Here is a 17,666-nt window from a genome sequence, read left to right on the forward strand (position 1 = left end):
CCCATGGGTCCTAGTCTCCACGCCTAATGGAAACAACTTCCCAGCGTTCACCCTTTCTAAACCATACATTATCTTGTAAGTTTCTATCAGATCTCCCCTCAACCTTCTAAACTCTAATGACTACAATCCCAGGATCGTCAGCCAATTATCGTACGTTAAACCTAGCATTCCAGGGATCATCTGTGTGAATCTCTGCTGGACACGCTCCAGCCCCAGTATGTCCTTCCTGAGGTGTGGGGCCCAAAATTGGACACAGTATTCTAAATGGGGCCTTAGGATTAAAGTTTAGGAATTATAGTAGGATTCTAGTTCCCATTTTTGGGTTCTTGATTATTAATTTACTTACTGTTGATCACACCTCTTCACTCATTATAGACATTTCTTATATAAGTATAGTTGTATATTTTCTTCATTTTTGCTTCATTCTTGCTTTTCAGGTCCCATCTTTCTAGTTTCTGTTTTGAATATTTTTCGGTTCAAATAAATTGAATTTTCTGCTTCTCATGGCTAGTTATCTTTCACCCATTCCATCCACAAATCTAAACCTTAACCATACAATTGCATCAACAGATTGTTGCTGATTTCCCCATATCAAGTACTATGTCATGAGCCATTGTTATATTTCGTTTATCTTGATTTCATCAGAATGCACACATTTCTTTATTCCCATTCATCTTGTAAAAAACTACAATTTAACTGCCCAGTGCGATTAAAATGCTGATCATTGCTTGAGTTACAAACAGGTTTATATTCACTTGTTCATCTTTAATGTCACCATCACCAATCCAGAATAGGGGTTTCGGGCTCAGTTTACTTTTGTTTTCCCGTTGGAATTTAAATCATTGCAAATTTCTCATCATAAGCCTCAAACAAGGCCTTCAGGTAGTTCAAAAACCAATCCTTGCGCCCAGTTTCATCCATGTTTCTGTGTGATATTTGTGCTTACTAGAAATGTACAACAAAGATTTTACAAAACTAAAGGCTGTGTTCATTATTTCAAGTTAATTTGATATATAGACAATGGGAGGGCTATATAGACAACTCTGACCTGTAGTTCTGTAGTTATGGGTGATTTTAATCTGCATATAGATTGGGTGAATCAAATTTGTCACAATATTGTAGAGGAGAAATTCCTACCTTGTAAATGGGATGGTACATTAAGGAATCAATTAGAAAACGGATCATCTTAGATTGGGCATTATGCAGTGAGGAAGGAATATTTGGCAATGCAGTTGTAGGAGACCCCTAGTGGATACCAACTATAATAAAATGTTAATAAAATGTGAGGCTGGATGAACACAGCAGGCCAAGCAGCATCTCAGGAGCACAAAAGCTGACGTTTCGGGCCTAGACCCTTCATCAGAGAGGGGGATGGGGGGAGGGAACTGGAATAAATAGGGAGAGAGGGGGAGGCGGACCGAAGATGGAGAGTAAAGAAGATAGGTGGAGAGGGTGTAGGTGGGGAGGTAGGGAGGGGATAGGTCAGTCCAGGGAAGACGGACAGGTCAAGGAGGTGGGATGAGGTTAGTAGGTAGCTGGGGGTGCGGCTTGGGGTGGGAGGAAGGGATGGGTGAGAGGAAGAACCGGTTAGGGAGGCAGAGACAGGTTGGACTGGTTTTGGGATGCAGTGGGTAGAGGGGAAGAGCTGGGCTGGTTGTGTGGTGCAGTGGGGGGAGGGGATGAACTGGGCTGGTTGAGGGATGCAGTGGGGGAAGGGGAGATTTTGAAACTGGTGAAGTCCACATTGATACCATATGGCTGCAGGGTTCCCAGGCGGAATATGAGTTGCTGTTCCTGCAACCTTCGGGTGGCATCATTGTGGCAGTGCAGGAGGCCCATGATGGACATGTCATCAAGAGAATGGGAGGGGGAGTGGAAATGGTTTGCGACTGGGAGGTGCAGTTGTTTGTTGCGAACTGAGCGGAGGTGTTCTGCAAAGCGGTCCCCAAGCCTCCGCTTGGTTTCCCCAATGTAGAGAAAGCCACACCGGGTACAGTGGATGCAGTATACCACATTGGCAGATGTGCAGGTGAACCTCTGCTTAATGTGGAATGTCATCTTGGGGCCTGGGATGGGGGTGAGGGAGGAGGTGTGGGGACAAGTGTAGCATTTCCTGCGGTTGCAGGGGAAGGTGCCGGGTGTGGTGGGGTTGGAGGGCAGTGTGGAGCACTCCCCCTCCCATTCTCTTGATGACATGTCCATCATGGGCCTCCTGCACTGCCACAATGATGCCACCCGAAGGTTGCAGGAACAGCAACTCATATTCCGCCTGGGAACCCTGCAGCCATATGGTATCAATGTGGACTTCACCAGTTTCAAAATCTCCCCTTCCCCCACTGCATCCCTCAACCAGCCCAGTTCATCCCCTCCCCCCACTGCACCACACAACCAGCCCAGCTCTTCCCCTCTACCCACTGCATCCCAAAACCAGTCCAACCTGTCTCTGCCTCCCTAACCGGTTCTTCCTCTCACCCATCCCTTCCTCCCACCCCAAGCCGCACCCCCAGCTACCTACTAACCTCATCCCACCTCCTTGACCTGTCCGTCTTCCCTGGACTGACCTATCCCCTCCCTACCTCCCCACCTACACCCTCTCCACCTATCTTCTTTACTCTCCATCTTCGGTCCGCCTCCCCCTCTCTCCCTATTTATTCCAGTTCCCTCCCCCCATCCCCCTCTCTGATGAAGGGTCTAGGCCCGAAACGTCAGCTTTTGTGCTCCTGAGATGCTGCTTGGCCTGCTGTGTTCATCCAGCCTCACATTTTATTATCTTGGAATCTCCAGCATCTGCAGTTCCCATTATCTCTTATAATAAAATGTTCTTCATCAAACTGGAGAGTGAGACCAGGATCCTGATTCTGAGACTATGGTTCTGAAACTTAATAAGGAAAACTGCAATGGTATGAAGTGTGAGTTAGCTAGGTTGGGTTAGAAAATGTTACTGAAAGAATGACAGTGGATAAGCAATGACAAACATTCAAAGATTACATGGGTGAACTGCAAAAACTGTTTAAGGTACAAGAGTGCAAAGCAATCTGTGGCCAAACCATGGCTTATAAGCGAAGTTTGAGACAGTATTAACAGCAGAAAAATAGTACATAAGTTGGAAAGCAAAAACACCAGACCTGAGGATTGGGACCTGTTTAGAAGTCAGCAAAGAATGATTGATGGATTTATTGAAAAGGGGAGAATAGAGTATGAGTGTAAGCCTGTTGGGAATTTAGAAATCACTGTAAAGTTTTTATGGGTTTGTAGCAAGAAGAAAAAATGATGAAAACTAATGCTGGTCTCTCACAGTCAGAAACAGGTAATTTAGAATGGAAATCAAAGAAATGGCTGATGAACTAAGTTCACACTTTATTTCTGTCTTCTCAAAGGAGGGCATGGATAATGCACCAGAAATGATGGGGAACACAGGGTTTAATGAGACAGAGGAACTGAGCAAATCAGTATTAGCAGAAGAATGGTGTTTAAGAAATCAACAACATTGAAGGCTGATAAATCCCAAGGGCTTGATAACCCACATCCCAGAGGAGTTAAAGAATTGATCCGAGAAATAGTTGATGTGTTGGATGTCATCTTCCAAGATTCTTCACACTGGGACAGTTCCTACAGATTATAGGGTAGATAATGTCGTCACATTATTTAAAAAGGAGGCAGAGAAAAAAGTGAACTATAGAGCAGCAAGTCTGACATCAGTAGTGGGGAGGGTGCTACAGTCCATTTTCAAGCATTTTACAGCAGAGGACTTAGAAATCAGGGGTAGAATCAGACACAGTCAGCATGGATTTACAAAAGGAAATGATACTTGACAAATCTACTGGAATTCTTCAAGAATGTAACTAGTAGAGTTGATCAGGGGAAGGCAGCAAACGAGGCTTGTTTAAATTTTCATAAGGCTTTCGACAAAGTCCCACATTAGACATTTCTGTACAAAATTAAAACACAAGGGATTTGGGTAATGTACTGTGATAGATAGAAAATTGGTGAGCAGACAGGAAGAAAGAATGAGAATAAATGGGTCTTTTTCTGGATGCAGACAGAGAACGGTACTAAGACCCCAGCTATTCACAATATGGGTTAATGATATAGATGAGAGAGCCAAATATAATATCTCAAAATTTGCCAATGACATAAAGTTATATGGAAGGGTGAACTGTGAGGAAGATGCAGAAATTTTGCAGCGTGATTTGGACAAGCTGAGTGAGTGGGCAAATGTATGGCAGATGCAGTTTACTATGGTTAAATGAGAAGTTACACTTTAGGTAGCAAAAATATGAAGGCAGGGTATTATTTGAATGGCTGTAATGCGAGAGGGCAATGTTCAATGAGACATGGGTATCCTTGTGCAGCAGTCACTGAAAATAAACATGTAGATGCAGCAGGCAGTAAAGAATGCAAACTAAATGCTGGACTTCATAGCAAGAGAATTCAAGTACAGGCCATGTTGCTGCAACTAACCAGGGCATTGGCCACACCTGGAATACTGCATACAGTTTTGGTGTCCCTATCTGAGGAAGGATGTTCTTGCTGCAGAGGGGGTGCAGCAAAGTTTTACTAAGTTTTTGATTTCTAGGATGGCAGGACCACATGCGAAGAGGATTTGAGTTGGGTAAGATTGTATTTAGTGGAGTTTAGAAGAATGAAGAGGGATCTCATAGAAACCGATGACATTCTAACAGGACAATGCAGGTTGGAAGCAGGAAGGATGCTCCTGATGGTTGAGAAGTTCAGAACTTGTTTAAGGACAAGATGCAAACCTTTTAGAGCTTAGATGAGGAAAACTTCTTTATTCCAGGAGTGGTGATACCATAGAATTTACTACCACAGAAGGTGTTTGAGACCAAAACATTATGTGTTTTCATGAGAGAGGTAGAGATAAACATTATATCCTATCCCATGGTGGATAATGATGGACAACAGTTTAAGGTACAATTCCTTAAGGACACAGATGCATCTCATCACAAAGACGCCTAACTAATCAGATGTAACACTTTACATATTTGTGAAAATTGGTATTGTGTGGTAATACCAACATTCCTTTAGTTTTAAATATATGCAATCAATGATCATTCATTGTTCTCCAAAATACAGATATTGGAACTCTGAATTATATACATGTGGGAAATGAACAACAAATTAGGCAGTTGTGGGAACTGATGTGGGGAAACTAGTGTAATGTTAAAATTGCATTTATTGGAACATAGGACTTTGGAACTGGGCTGAGCTATTCATCCCTTTATGCCCTTTACCATCCATTTACTTCATAGTGATCTTGTGTGGTCTCATGCCCACTTTCCTGCCTGCCTCCCATTTCTCTGACCTCTTGTCTAATGAAAGTCACTCCAATTCTTAAAATCAATCACTCCGTCTTCAATTTTTTCTTGATGAAGGGAATTTCGTACATTAATGACACTTTGAGAGAAAAATACAATATGTTGATCTCCGTCTCAAAGCTGCAAACTCTTATTATTAAACTGTATCTCACTTCTCCACAAAAAGAAGCATCCTTACGTTACCCTCCTTATCAAATACCCAAGGGATTTTATATTTTTCGTTACATTTCATTCTCCTAAACTTCAAATCTGGTATTTTGCCAGATGACCACTGCAGTTACCTTGTGATATTGGGTAAAGCCTGATTGAGGTAGTTTGTTGCTCCTAATATCTCCTTGTCTATGTTTTGTCTTGGCTTAGTGGAAGACGATATGCTGCCATAGTGTGTTGACAGAAAAGGCAGGAGCAAAAGTTCATTCATAGCAGCAATAATTATGAATATATTAGTTCAGGTGTTATTGTTGGGACGTTAGGAGCTGTTACAGATACAGCTGCTTTCTCTGAAAGCTTCATGTCTTCACCGAAAGATTGTGTGGAATATTATTAGAATGGGTGGTGCCAATGTAACATAAACATTAATCCCTTCAGAACTATTATCTTAAATAATAGATCAAGGCCAAACTTGTTCAACTGTTTTGGTGACATAAGCCTTTCATTCTAGAATGATTCAAGTGAACCTTCTCTGAACCGTTTCAAAGGTTCGAACTGTTAGGTGTTGAAAACTGTGCAGTTTTCTAGATGTGGTCTCATGAACGCCCTGTACAACTGCAGTAAAACTTTGCCATTTTTATCTTCCATCGTCCTTCAATAATGTCAACATTCTTAGCCTTCCTAATCACCGCTGTACCCGAATACTAATTTTCTTGTATTTCGTGTACCAAGTTTCCCAGATCCCTGTGCACACCTGAGCTCTGCAAAATCTTTCCACTTAAATAATATACTGATCTTCTTGTCTTACTGCCAAAGTAGACATGTTCACATGTTCCAACATTCTACCCCATCTGCCAAATTGTAGCCAATCAAACTGATGATATCCCTTTGTAAACTTTCTATTTCGTCTTGACAATAACGCTGAGTTCAATCAGTTTTTACTCTAACCATTTGGGTTGGGAAGTGGTGGTGGGAGTGTATGGGTTGTAATTGCTCTCATGTAACTGTCCATCTCATAGGCAGCTAGTGTTTTAAGTTTAACACTGCCCAGCCAAATTTACTGGGCTTCAGCAAAACTGAGCAACTATAGTTTTTAAGGACTGTTGGACCCAGGAGTTTCGTGCCTTTTCTTGCATCCAGAGATGAGGCTGATCAACTTAGTAGAAGAAAGAATGAGAATTTACATGTCACCTCACAACTGCTTGGACCTATTTCAGTTTCTTGATCAAACAATGGTCCATGTTATAGGAGTGGCCTGTGCCAAATGTGTTGCAGCTGTCAATCATTCAGTTGCTCAGCTGTCAATCATTATGAGCCATTTGTATGTTGGGCCAAGTAATTAACCTCAGCAGAATGCAGCAAGTAATGGAACCTCTTGTAATGCTAGGTCTGTAGTAGGTGTTATCCTCCTGCTATTCTCACCATGGCTGCTATCTGCTGACTCACTTGATGATGGTTGGATAATCTTCTGAGCTTTTTCTTGGATAGACAATTTCCCTCTTGCATTGCCTGCCCTTGTTCAGAATTCCAAAGAATTGGTCATAGAATTGAGGCACAATTCCCTCTGAAGCTGTCATTTTCTGCAATATTTGAGCATGACAATGTTAAAGCAGAAGGTCAAGTAAAGTTTCTCATTTTACACAACACAAAACATAATCAGCTTCTGTTCTCATTCAGGAGCCTGATCATCTACAATAATGCTGAAGTAAAATATTGCAGATGCCAGAAATCTGAAATCCAAAGAAAACATATTGAAAGTGCTCAGAAGCTTATGCAATTAGTTTGTAGTCGTGGAAGAAGTAGCATATCTTGAGCCTTCCAATAGACTGTTTCAGTCAATGAGCTTTCATCCGTTCTGATGAAAGGTAATCAGAAAGATCATCAGAAAGGTCATTGAGCTGAAACATTAAGTCTTGGCTCTCTCTGCAAATTCAGCCTGAATTCCTCAGTACATCAAATACTTTATGAATATCTAATTGCTGGCAGAATGATGTTGCTGAGGGGGGAGCTGACATTCTGGAGAGGCTGTCATTCGTTATTTTCCTTCTGATCCAGTAGGTAAATGAATAATCTTCCACTGATGTGGTCTTTCTAAGTCTCACTTGCTAGGGATAACAGAGCTTGGGTGCCACAATCTGTGAGATGGGTGATGAAATGGTAAATGAAAGATCAAAGTTGCCACAGGTGACACCTAAAATTCTGCCTCTAATGCATTATGAGAATCTCCAAAATGATTCTTTGCCTCCAGGGTTTCCAGCAATTATTTATATTCTGTTCCTTAATCAGCCTGGCAACTTCTAAACCCAGAAATGCCCCTCATAGTGAGAGTTTACTGGCTACTCTCCATCGAGCTCGAGCTAGCTGAAAATTCAATCTCCATTTTAACTCATCAAAAATTTGAAAGTTTCCAATCACAGAACAAGATTCCACTTGGATTCTGGAATGGTGAACCACAGACTTTCCTTTTCTAGCTAATCTTTTGCCTGCCTCCTAGAAAAATAGCCCATATTTTAGAAACTAGTAAAGACTGCAGGTGCTAGAAGTCAGAGTCAATAAAATGTGGACCTGGAGAAGCGCAGCAAGTCAGATAGCATTGGAAGAGCAGGAGAGTTGTCATTTCAGATCGGGACCTTTCATCAGTACTGGAGAGGGAGAAGGGAGCACAGAACTAAATAGTGGGATGGGGTGGGTCTGGGGAAAAGTGAATGAGATGGTGATAGGTGGATGCAGGAAGGGGTTTGCAGAGATTGGTCAGTGGGAAGGGTGGAGAGGACAGGTGAGAAGGAAGATGGACAGGTTGTATCCGGTCATGGATGCGGGGCTGAGGGTAGGGAGATTTTGAAGCTGGTGAACTCTGCGTTGAGACCATTGGCTGTAAGTTCCCGAGGTGGAATATGAGGTGTTTGCATGTGGTATCATTCTGACAGTGGAGGAGGCCCAGGATGGGCATGTTGCCAAGAGAGTGGGAAGGGGAGTTGAAATGGTTGGCAACCGAAAGATGGTGTTGATTGGAGCATAGAGAGTGCAGATGCTCCACGAATCAGTCTCCGAGTCTGTGTTTAGTCTTTCTGATACAGATAAGACAACATCATGAGCAATGGATGCAATAGACCGGGTTAGAAGACGTACAGGTGAATCTCTGCTGGATTTGGAATGATAGAACATAGAACATAGAACGTGACAGTGCAGTATACGGCCCTTTGGCCCTTGATATTGCACTGACCTGTGAAACCAAACTGATGCCCATCTAACCTACACCATTCCATTATTATTCATATATTTATCCAATGACCATTTAAATGCTCTTAAACTTGGTGAGTCTACTAGTGTTGCAGGCAGGGCATTCCACACCCTTACTACTCTCTGAGTAAAAAACCTACCTCTGACATCTGTCCTATATCTATCACCCCTCAATTTAAAGCTATGTCCCCTCATGCTAGCCATCACCATTCGAGGAAAAAGGCTCTCACTGTCCAACCTATCTGACCCTCTGATCATCTTGTATGTCTCTATTAGGTCACCTCTTGACCTTCTTCTCTCGAACGAAAACAGCCTCAAATCCCTCAAATGATTGTTTGGGACATTGGATGGAGGTGAGAGGGGGGGTGTAGGGGCACATGTAGCACTTCATGCAGTTGTAGGGAAAGATGCTAGGTGTGGTGGAAAGGTTGATGGGTAGTTTGAAACTGATGAGGGAGTCGTGGAGTGAGTAGTCCCTATGGAATGCAGATAGAGGCAGGGAAGGAAACATCTTTTTGGTGGTGGGGTCTGATTGCAGGTGGCAAAAATAGTGATGGATGATGTGTTGGATTTGTAGATTGGTGGGATGGTATGTGAGGACCAGGGAGATGCTCCCCTCCTTGTTGTTAGGGGGAAAGAGTTTGAGAGCAGAAGTGCAGGAAATGCAGGAGATGCAGTTGAGGGCATTATGAATCATGGGGGAGGGGAAATTATGGTCCTTGAAGTAAGAACACTTTTAAGCTCATTTTTATAATAGTTTGGAATAGTTTGGCAGTGGTAGTCATGGAAGCAGAGTCATTAGTGACATTTAAGCGACTGCTGGACATGCACATGGACAGCAGTGAATTGAGGGGAATGTAGGTTAGGTTATTTTATTTTTTGATTAGGATTATTCCACGGCACAACATCGTGGGCTGAAGGGCCTGTACTGTGCTGTACTTTTCTATGTTTACTTCTGCACCCTTCTTCATGTCAATGTGAATCACACAGACCTTGTATCCAGGCGGAAATGCTGATTTGTGTTTTATACACTTTTAAAATCTGACATTTTTAGCACTTCCTTGGGCCTTGAAAACCCACAGTACCAACTGGCTTCATAGCTACCTTCAACACTTTCTCTAGGTGTAAATACCTTGTATCTTATCCCTAGTTACACAAACTAGACCTTCCTTTCATCTTTAGCAGCCCATCGCCCAGATGTCTCATTAGGCAGGCTTTAGCACAGGCCACGTTACCCTTTCCATTTTACCCTAAATTTAAAGATGCAAAAAACAATAATCTTGCCAATCTCACTTACACTAATAGAGCAGCAAAGGGGAAGATGTTCTTCTAGAAGAATTGTAAGACAGTTTGCAGAAATGGCAGAAACTGATCAATCATATATAATTGCAACATGGATGAAGAGAGTTTGCTGTAAGCAGAATTTGTTTGCATTAAATCCTTGCTACATCGGATGAGCTTATCAACATCTATGATACCAATGACTATTTCATTTTATGGTTTTACATATGTTTTCTCATTCTTTAAACACTGACATCCATCTCTTTCCATTTCACTTTGATATGGGAGGGCGTTGGATTGAACTTAATTGTCACAAAGTCCCTTCATTGAGGTTGAAATAACGAGAATAATGGATAATCAATAATATTGCTCACAATTCCCTCAGTGTGTTTTGCATAGTTACACTTATAATATTGCTTTTACAAAATTAATACAAAGAATAATACCCTTCAGACAGAGAAATTGATTCAACAGCATTGCCTACAATTGTTAAAAAATCGTCCATCAGTCTAGAAAGTGGATTTTATACTGCTAACTACAATCCAATTTTTGGAAAATATTACATTATCTCGCCTTATTGTGAAACATTTGAACAATGGCCCTGTATGTATTGGTCTTTCTTACAGTCATATAATACTGGTAGCTGTTGGTCTGAAAAAAGTGTCAAATAGCAATGAGAAATGATCCGTTTAAATTTAACACAAATCATCGCTATGGTGGTTGATTTCAATAGAAATTAAAATTGGGTAAATTTCTGTGACAGGCAACTAATGTGTAACATCGTTTTAGCTTTTCATACAGTCATTACACATGTAGTAGGTACAGTCATACCTGAGTAGTATCAGAAGTAATTCAACATTAACCAAGTGCAAACTGCTCAGTGGATGCTTGTTCTTCTCAAATTGTCTTGATCTCAATTCAGGGTATTTGGTGATTTTGTCATTTATAACAATAAAATTAATTACTTTATGATTGTTGTCAGATTTACACAATTGCCAAACATGATGTAGGGAATTTGAGTGACTGTTTTTTTGTAGATGATTCAGCCTGCGGTGTAAGTCATATGATGTCAAATTCTGCCAGTTACACCTAAGTAGGAAAGTAGTTGGACAAACTGTAGAAGATGTCCGAAGACTTCAGGAAGACATGAATAGCTTGAGTAGATTGTTGGGAAGACGTGATTTATTATCCAGAAGTACAAAGTCGTACAATTTCAGAACAAAAGGAATCCAGAGGAAACTATACTACATGGAAAGTCACTGGAATATATATTTCCATAAAGTTTTTTGGTAGGCATGTGTCTTATGTTTTATCTGCAAAAGTGCCAAGATGCCTCTGCTAAATCTTAGAAGCAAGACCCGCAGGATTTTGTGCCCAGTTCAATATATAAGTGGATGCTTTCCTCCCGATTGAGGCCACTGGATACTGGGAGTTTCAGGTCATTCAGAGACCAGCAGCCCCATCACTCAGCTACACCTTGGATGGGGCTGCAGTTGCTGGTGGTGCTGGTGTACTCACAGGGTTGGGGAGTGACCAAAAGGAAGGTATTGGTTGTTGGAAGGAAGGGCTCGTAAAGTGTGATGAAGAGGGGCCGTTGTGGGGGAATTCAGATGCAAGGGAAGGGGTTTGACTGTCAATGGCAAGCATTTGCTCCATGCCCAAATGCAGAATTTATAACAGGTCATGGGCACACCCTCTCTAACCGAGAGGCATCCTGCACAGGTTTAGCTGTTCAATAGCCCACCTGGCTATTGTTCAACACTGAGCTGAGATAATTACATTTGAGGCAGAAGTAGGCTCATAAGGGGTCATTAAGTGGCCACTTAATGTGGAACCAGGACAGGAAGGTCACCCACAGGCCTTCCTGCATGGAACGTAGTTAGGTAGAGGGAGTAAGGTGTCATTTTCTGTACATACAACAATGCCATCTGTAATGTTCCAGGCTTCCTACTTCCTTCCTCACCTCAGTCAGACCTGAAAGAATCTGCAAAAGAGAAAATAAGGGGGGTCAAAATGATCATTTTCAGAAGGTCTGACCTAGACTAACAAAACCATAAAAAAAAGACAATAATATTTTGAATTTTATAAATAGGGGCATAGCATGCAATAACAGTAATCTTGATGATAGATTTTGCAAAACATCACTTAGTCTACAGAAAGTGGCGTGCAATTTTAAATTCCCCATTTTAGGAAAGCCAAGAAATTATCAGAAAACCTACAATTCACCAGGCAAATATTACCTATGTGAAATGAGACTTGAAATACTAGCACTATTTTCATTGGGGCCATTAAGGTTGACAGATAGTATTTTTGAGAAATAAGTTTTTCATAGATAAGCAAAAGAATATTTCCTCTGTTTGGTGAGTCAGTAATGAGGGATCATCATCTTAAGATTGTCTCAAAATGATGAGGAAAGAGGTTAGAGGAAACTTCTTCGCATAGAACTGTTTGAACTTGAAATATGTTGGCACTTGGAGTGAGTGAAGCAAGGCATCTTTCAAAGGAATATTAGATTTACAGCTGAAGTGGTGAAACGTATAAGACTAATGAACAGTGGCTTGATCTTCTGGTATCTTGGCTAAGAGCCATTTCTGTTGAGTTTCATGGAGGAATTCTTGTCCCAAACTCATTTCATTAACTCTGGGTGTGGTTACAGCCACTTTCACCTCCATTCCACACTTGTTATGGGCAGCACAACAGTAGGCAACAATGGTCACACCTCACACAGTGAGTCTTAGGTTCAACCTCCCTGTCATGGTGATTACCCCAAACATAAACATTTCCTTCCACTGTCATTGCAGTAGCATCCCAATGAAAGTGCAGCATGGCAGTGTAGAAGTGTACTGTATGTGGATCAGGGGTGCTTCATAATTATGTGGAGAGGTTGGTACATAGAACTGTACAGCACAGGAACTGGTCCTCCGGCCCATGATGTTGTCCCAAGCATGATGCCAAATTAAACTAACCCCTTCTGCTTGCCCTGTCCATATCCCTCCATTCCTTGCAAATTCATGTGCTTCCTTAAAAGTCCCTTAAATGCCTGTATTGCATCTGCCTGTACTGCTATGCCTGCCAGCATGTTCCAGGTGCCTACCACTCTTTGTGTAGAAGACTTGCCCCTCACACCTCCTTTGAACTTTCCCCCTCTTACCTTAAATGCATACCCTCTAGTATTAGACATGTGAACACTGGGAACATTGACTGTAAACCCTATCTATGCCTCTCATAATTTTATAAACTTCTATCAAGTCTTCCCTGGGCATTCATTGCTCCAGAGACAACACCCTTACTTTGTCCATCCAGTCCTTAAGGCTCATACTCTCTAATTCAGCCACTATCCTGGTAAACCTCTTCTGCAACCTCTCCAAAGCCTCCAAATCCTCCCTGTAATGTGGCACTCAAAATTGAATGCAATACTCTAACTGAGGCCTAACCAAAGCTGTCAAATGATTTTCTGACTTTTGCACTCAATGCCCGACTAGTAAAGGCAAGCATGACATATGCCTTCTTAACCACCCTATCGATGTGGGTGGTCAGGGAGCTACGGACTAAGACCCCAAGACTCCTTTGTGCACCAATGCTGTTAAGAGTCCTGCCATTAACTGTATACTTTGCCTTAACAAAGACTGATTAAATATAGCCAACATGGCCTTGTGTGTGAGTAATTTCCCACACACTAACTTGATTGAATTTTTTTGAAGAAATTACAAAGAGGAATGATGAGGGCAGAGTGATGGATGTGAGTGGTGGATATAGGCTTCAGTAGGGCAAGGTTCCTCATGGTAGACTGGTTAGCAAGGTGAGATCATATGGAATAGAAGGAGAACCAGCCATTTGGATACTGAACTGGCTCAAAGGTAGAAGACAGAGGGTGGTGGTGGAGAGTTGCTTTTCAGCCTTGAGGCCTGTAACCAATGGTGTGTCACAAGGACTGTTGCTGGGTCCACTGCTTTTTGTCATTTATATAAATTGTTTGTAAGTGAACATAAGAGGTATGGTTTGCAGATGACACAGAAATTGGAGGTGTAGTTGACAGCGAAGAAGTTTACCTGAGTGTACAATGGAATCTTGATCAAATAGGCCAATGGGCTGAGGAGTGGCAGATGGAGCTTAATTTAGATAAATGTGAGGTGCAGCATTTTCGAAAGGCAAATCAGGGCAGGATTTATACATTTAATGGTAAGGTCCTGGTGAGTGTGGCCGAACAAAGAGAACTTGGAGCGCATGTTCATAGTTGCTTGAAAGTGGAGTCCAAAGTAGATAGGATAGTGAAGAAGGCATTTGGTTTGCTTGCCTTTATTGGTCAGTGCATTGAGTATAGGAGTTGGGAGGCCATGTTGTGGCTGAACAGGACATCGGTTCAGCTACTTTTGGCGTGTTGCATGCAATTCTGATCTCCCTCCTATAGGAAGCTAGAAAGAGCTCAGTAAAGATTTATGAAGATGTTGCCAGGGTTGGAAGGTTTGAGCTACAGAGAGAGGCCGAATAGGCTGGTGCTATCTTCCCTGGAACATCGGAGGCTGATAATGACCTGATTTTACATTATTATTGCATCGACTCTCATTCCCACTCTTGGTGTCTGGAAAAAAGAATTTAAGATATGAAAGTACTCGTGAAGGTGTAGGGTTGTCTTACTGCAATTCCATTATGGAGCACCATTAGTCACGAACCATCAGCCAGGAAAACCGGACTTCCAACACTATGCTCTGTCTTCTATGGGCAAGCCAATTCTGAACCCAAACAACCAAGTCACCATGGATCCCATGCATCTGAATCTTCTTAATGTGTCTATAGGAGAGACCTTGTCAAAAGCCTTACTAAATGTCATGTAGACAACATCTACTGCTCTGCCCTCATTGATCAACTTTGTCACCTCCTTAAAAAAAATTAATCAAGTTAGTCGGACGAGACATGTCAAATGACCGCATCCATGGACATGTATGCAGGCAGCCACTGACCATGGGGCATGTTCTGAGCTATCCGTGCCAAGGTGAAAATAGGGCGAAGTAAGTGGAGAGTTAGTGTCGCCACGAACCCATTCTGACTTTCCACAAAAGCATAGGAAATATGTTTTCTATGGCCATTTGGCCCATCAAGCTCGTTTTGCCTTTCAATATGATCATGGCTGATCATCCATTTCAATACTCTGTTCTTGTTTTCACCCTATACCTATTGATCCCATTAGCCTTAAGAAATATATCTATCTCCTTCTAGAAAACATTCAATGCTTTAGCCTCAATAACTTTCTGTGGAAGAGAATTCCACAGGCTCTCCCCTCTCTTGATGAAGGAATTTCTCTTCATTTAACTCTAAATGACCTATCTTGTAGCCTTAGGCTGTGACTCCTGTTTGTGGAATCCTTAGTCTTTGGGGCAATTCTTCCTGCATTGAATTTATCTAGTGCTGTTCGAATTTTATGGCTGGCTAAGAGATCACTTCCCCACATTAATTCTTTTAAATTCCAGTGAATATAAAATCCTAACTGATCCAGTATCCCTTCAAGCATCAGTCCTGCCATCCCAGGAATCAGACTGGCAATTTTTTTTTGCAGTCCCTTCTTAGCCAGAACATCCTTCCTAAGCTAAGGCAACTAAAACGGCATACAATATGCTGAAGAAAGATCACTGGGCTTGAAACATTAACTCTGCTTTCTCTCCACAGATGCTGATAGACCTGCTCAATTTCTCCAGCAATTTCTGCTTTTGTTTCACGATATTCCAAATGTGCTCTCTCTAAGGCCCTGCAGAATTGCAGTAAGACAACCCTACACCTTCACAAGTACTTTCATATCTTTAATTCTTTTTTCCAGACACCAAGAGTGGGAATGAGAGCCGATGCAATAATAATGTAAAATCAGGTCATTATCAGGAGGATAATGAGCAAAATCTTCATTTATAGGCCTTTCACTTATAATAATTTTAAATGATATCCAACCACTACTTTGAAAAATGTGACTTGTCAGTCTCAAAATTGAGAAAGGTGTCCTTAGACTTCTCATGGGATTCTCCCAAATTTCTTGACATTGCCCATGCTGTTCTCATAGAATCCTTACAGTGTGAAAACAGGCCATTCAGCCCAACAAGTCCACACTGCCCTTCTGAACAGCATCCCACCTAGACCCATTGCTTACCCTTTCCCTGTAACCCTTCATTTCCCATGTCTCATCCATCTAACTTACACACCCCTGGACACTACAGACAATTTAGCATGGCCATTCCACCTAACCCACACATCTTAGGGCTGTGGGACGAACCTGGAGCGCCCAGAGGAAACCCACACAGACAAAGGGAGAATGTGCAACTTCCACACAGACAGTCACCTGATGGTGGAATCAAGCCTGGGCTCCTGGCACTGTGAGGCAGCAGTGCTAACCACTGGGCCACCAAGGAAAATTCCAGCTGTAAGTATAAATTGTACGATTAGTTTTGGATTGCTTCACCAATATTGACCCAGATTTTCCAATCATGTTCTGAAACCCTCCTTCTTTCTCTAATCTGACAAAAAAAACTACAAAGTTACCTATAGAGAAGTTCTCCATGCAAAGTTAAGAGCAAAAAAATCTTCTCAGCAGAAGTGGTCTCACATGGCCCAGAAACCCAAAAGGCTGGCAGCGATGGATAGGTGTTGAAGTCATTTAAAAAAAATGCCAATTGCTGTTATGTTTCAAGATTTAAACATCCTGAAACCATGATCACAGCCACAGAGGGAAGTGTAAATGTTCTGAAGGGATAGGATATCCAGTGGGGGAGGGCTAAGGTGTCACATCATAAGAAGGGTTTGGGGTACGGTAGTGGGGTTGCAAGCAAATGGGATGGAATGGCAAATTGGAGACAGAGTATAGACTGACAGGTAAGTAGGTGAAAAATTACTGTTGGGTGGTGAGGTCAGGTAAAGGATGGGGAGTAGAGAACTTATCAATAGTGCCCAGTCAAGGGGTTTGTTGCTGGGCATTGAGAGCAGTGATTTAAACCAGATTGATCAGGGGATTGTCATATCCGCAGGGAGTGGGGTATGTTTAGGTTTGGGTGCTGGGTGTTCTTGCACGTCAAGGAGGGCCCGGCGAAGGGGAGTGGCGGTGGTCTGTTCAAGGGTTGGACGCATCACTGATTCCAACTCAGGCACATTTTCCGCGAGTCCCGGTTGCCAGATAATTGCTCATTCAGATGTTTCATCTTCCAGGAAAATTCTCAGGGTGTCAGCTAAGTTATGGCCTCTGTATGGTCTCAATGTTCTCCTGTTCCATCGACTCCTGTGTACACAGCAACAATGACCATCTTCCCGGTCAAAGATTTGAGCCATTGATTTGGATGGTCACTTGATGCTGTATTAGCCAGTGTGATATGGTGGCTCAGTGGTTAGCACTGCTGCTTCACTACTTGGGGGACCTGTGCTCAATTCCACCCTCGTGTGACTATTTGCGTGGAGTTTGCACTTTTACTCTGTGTAGGTTTCTGCTGGGTGCTCTGGTTTCTTCCTATGGTCCAATGATTTACAGGCTATGAGGATTGGCCATGCTAAATTGCTTGTAGCGTTCAGGGATACGTAGGTTAGGTGTGTTAGCTCTGGGAAATATAGAGTTACGGGTGGGAAGGCCTGTTTGGGTTTATTGGGCTGAATGGCTTGTTTCCACGCTGGGGATTCTATGATACTCTGGTTTGT

This window comes from Stegostoma tigrinum, chromosome 5 (genome assembly GCF_030684315.1).
Source record: "Stegostoma tigrinum isolate sSteTig4 chromosome 5, sSteTig4.hap1, whole genome shotgun sequence".
Classification (NCBI taxonomy): Eukaryota; Metazoa; Chordata; class Chondrichthyes; order Orectolobiformes; family Stegostomatidae; genus Stegostoma; species Stegostoma tigrinum.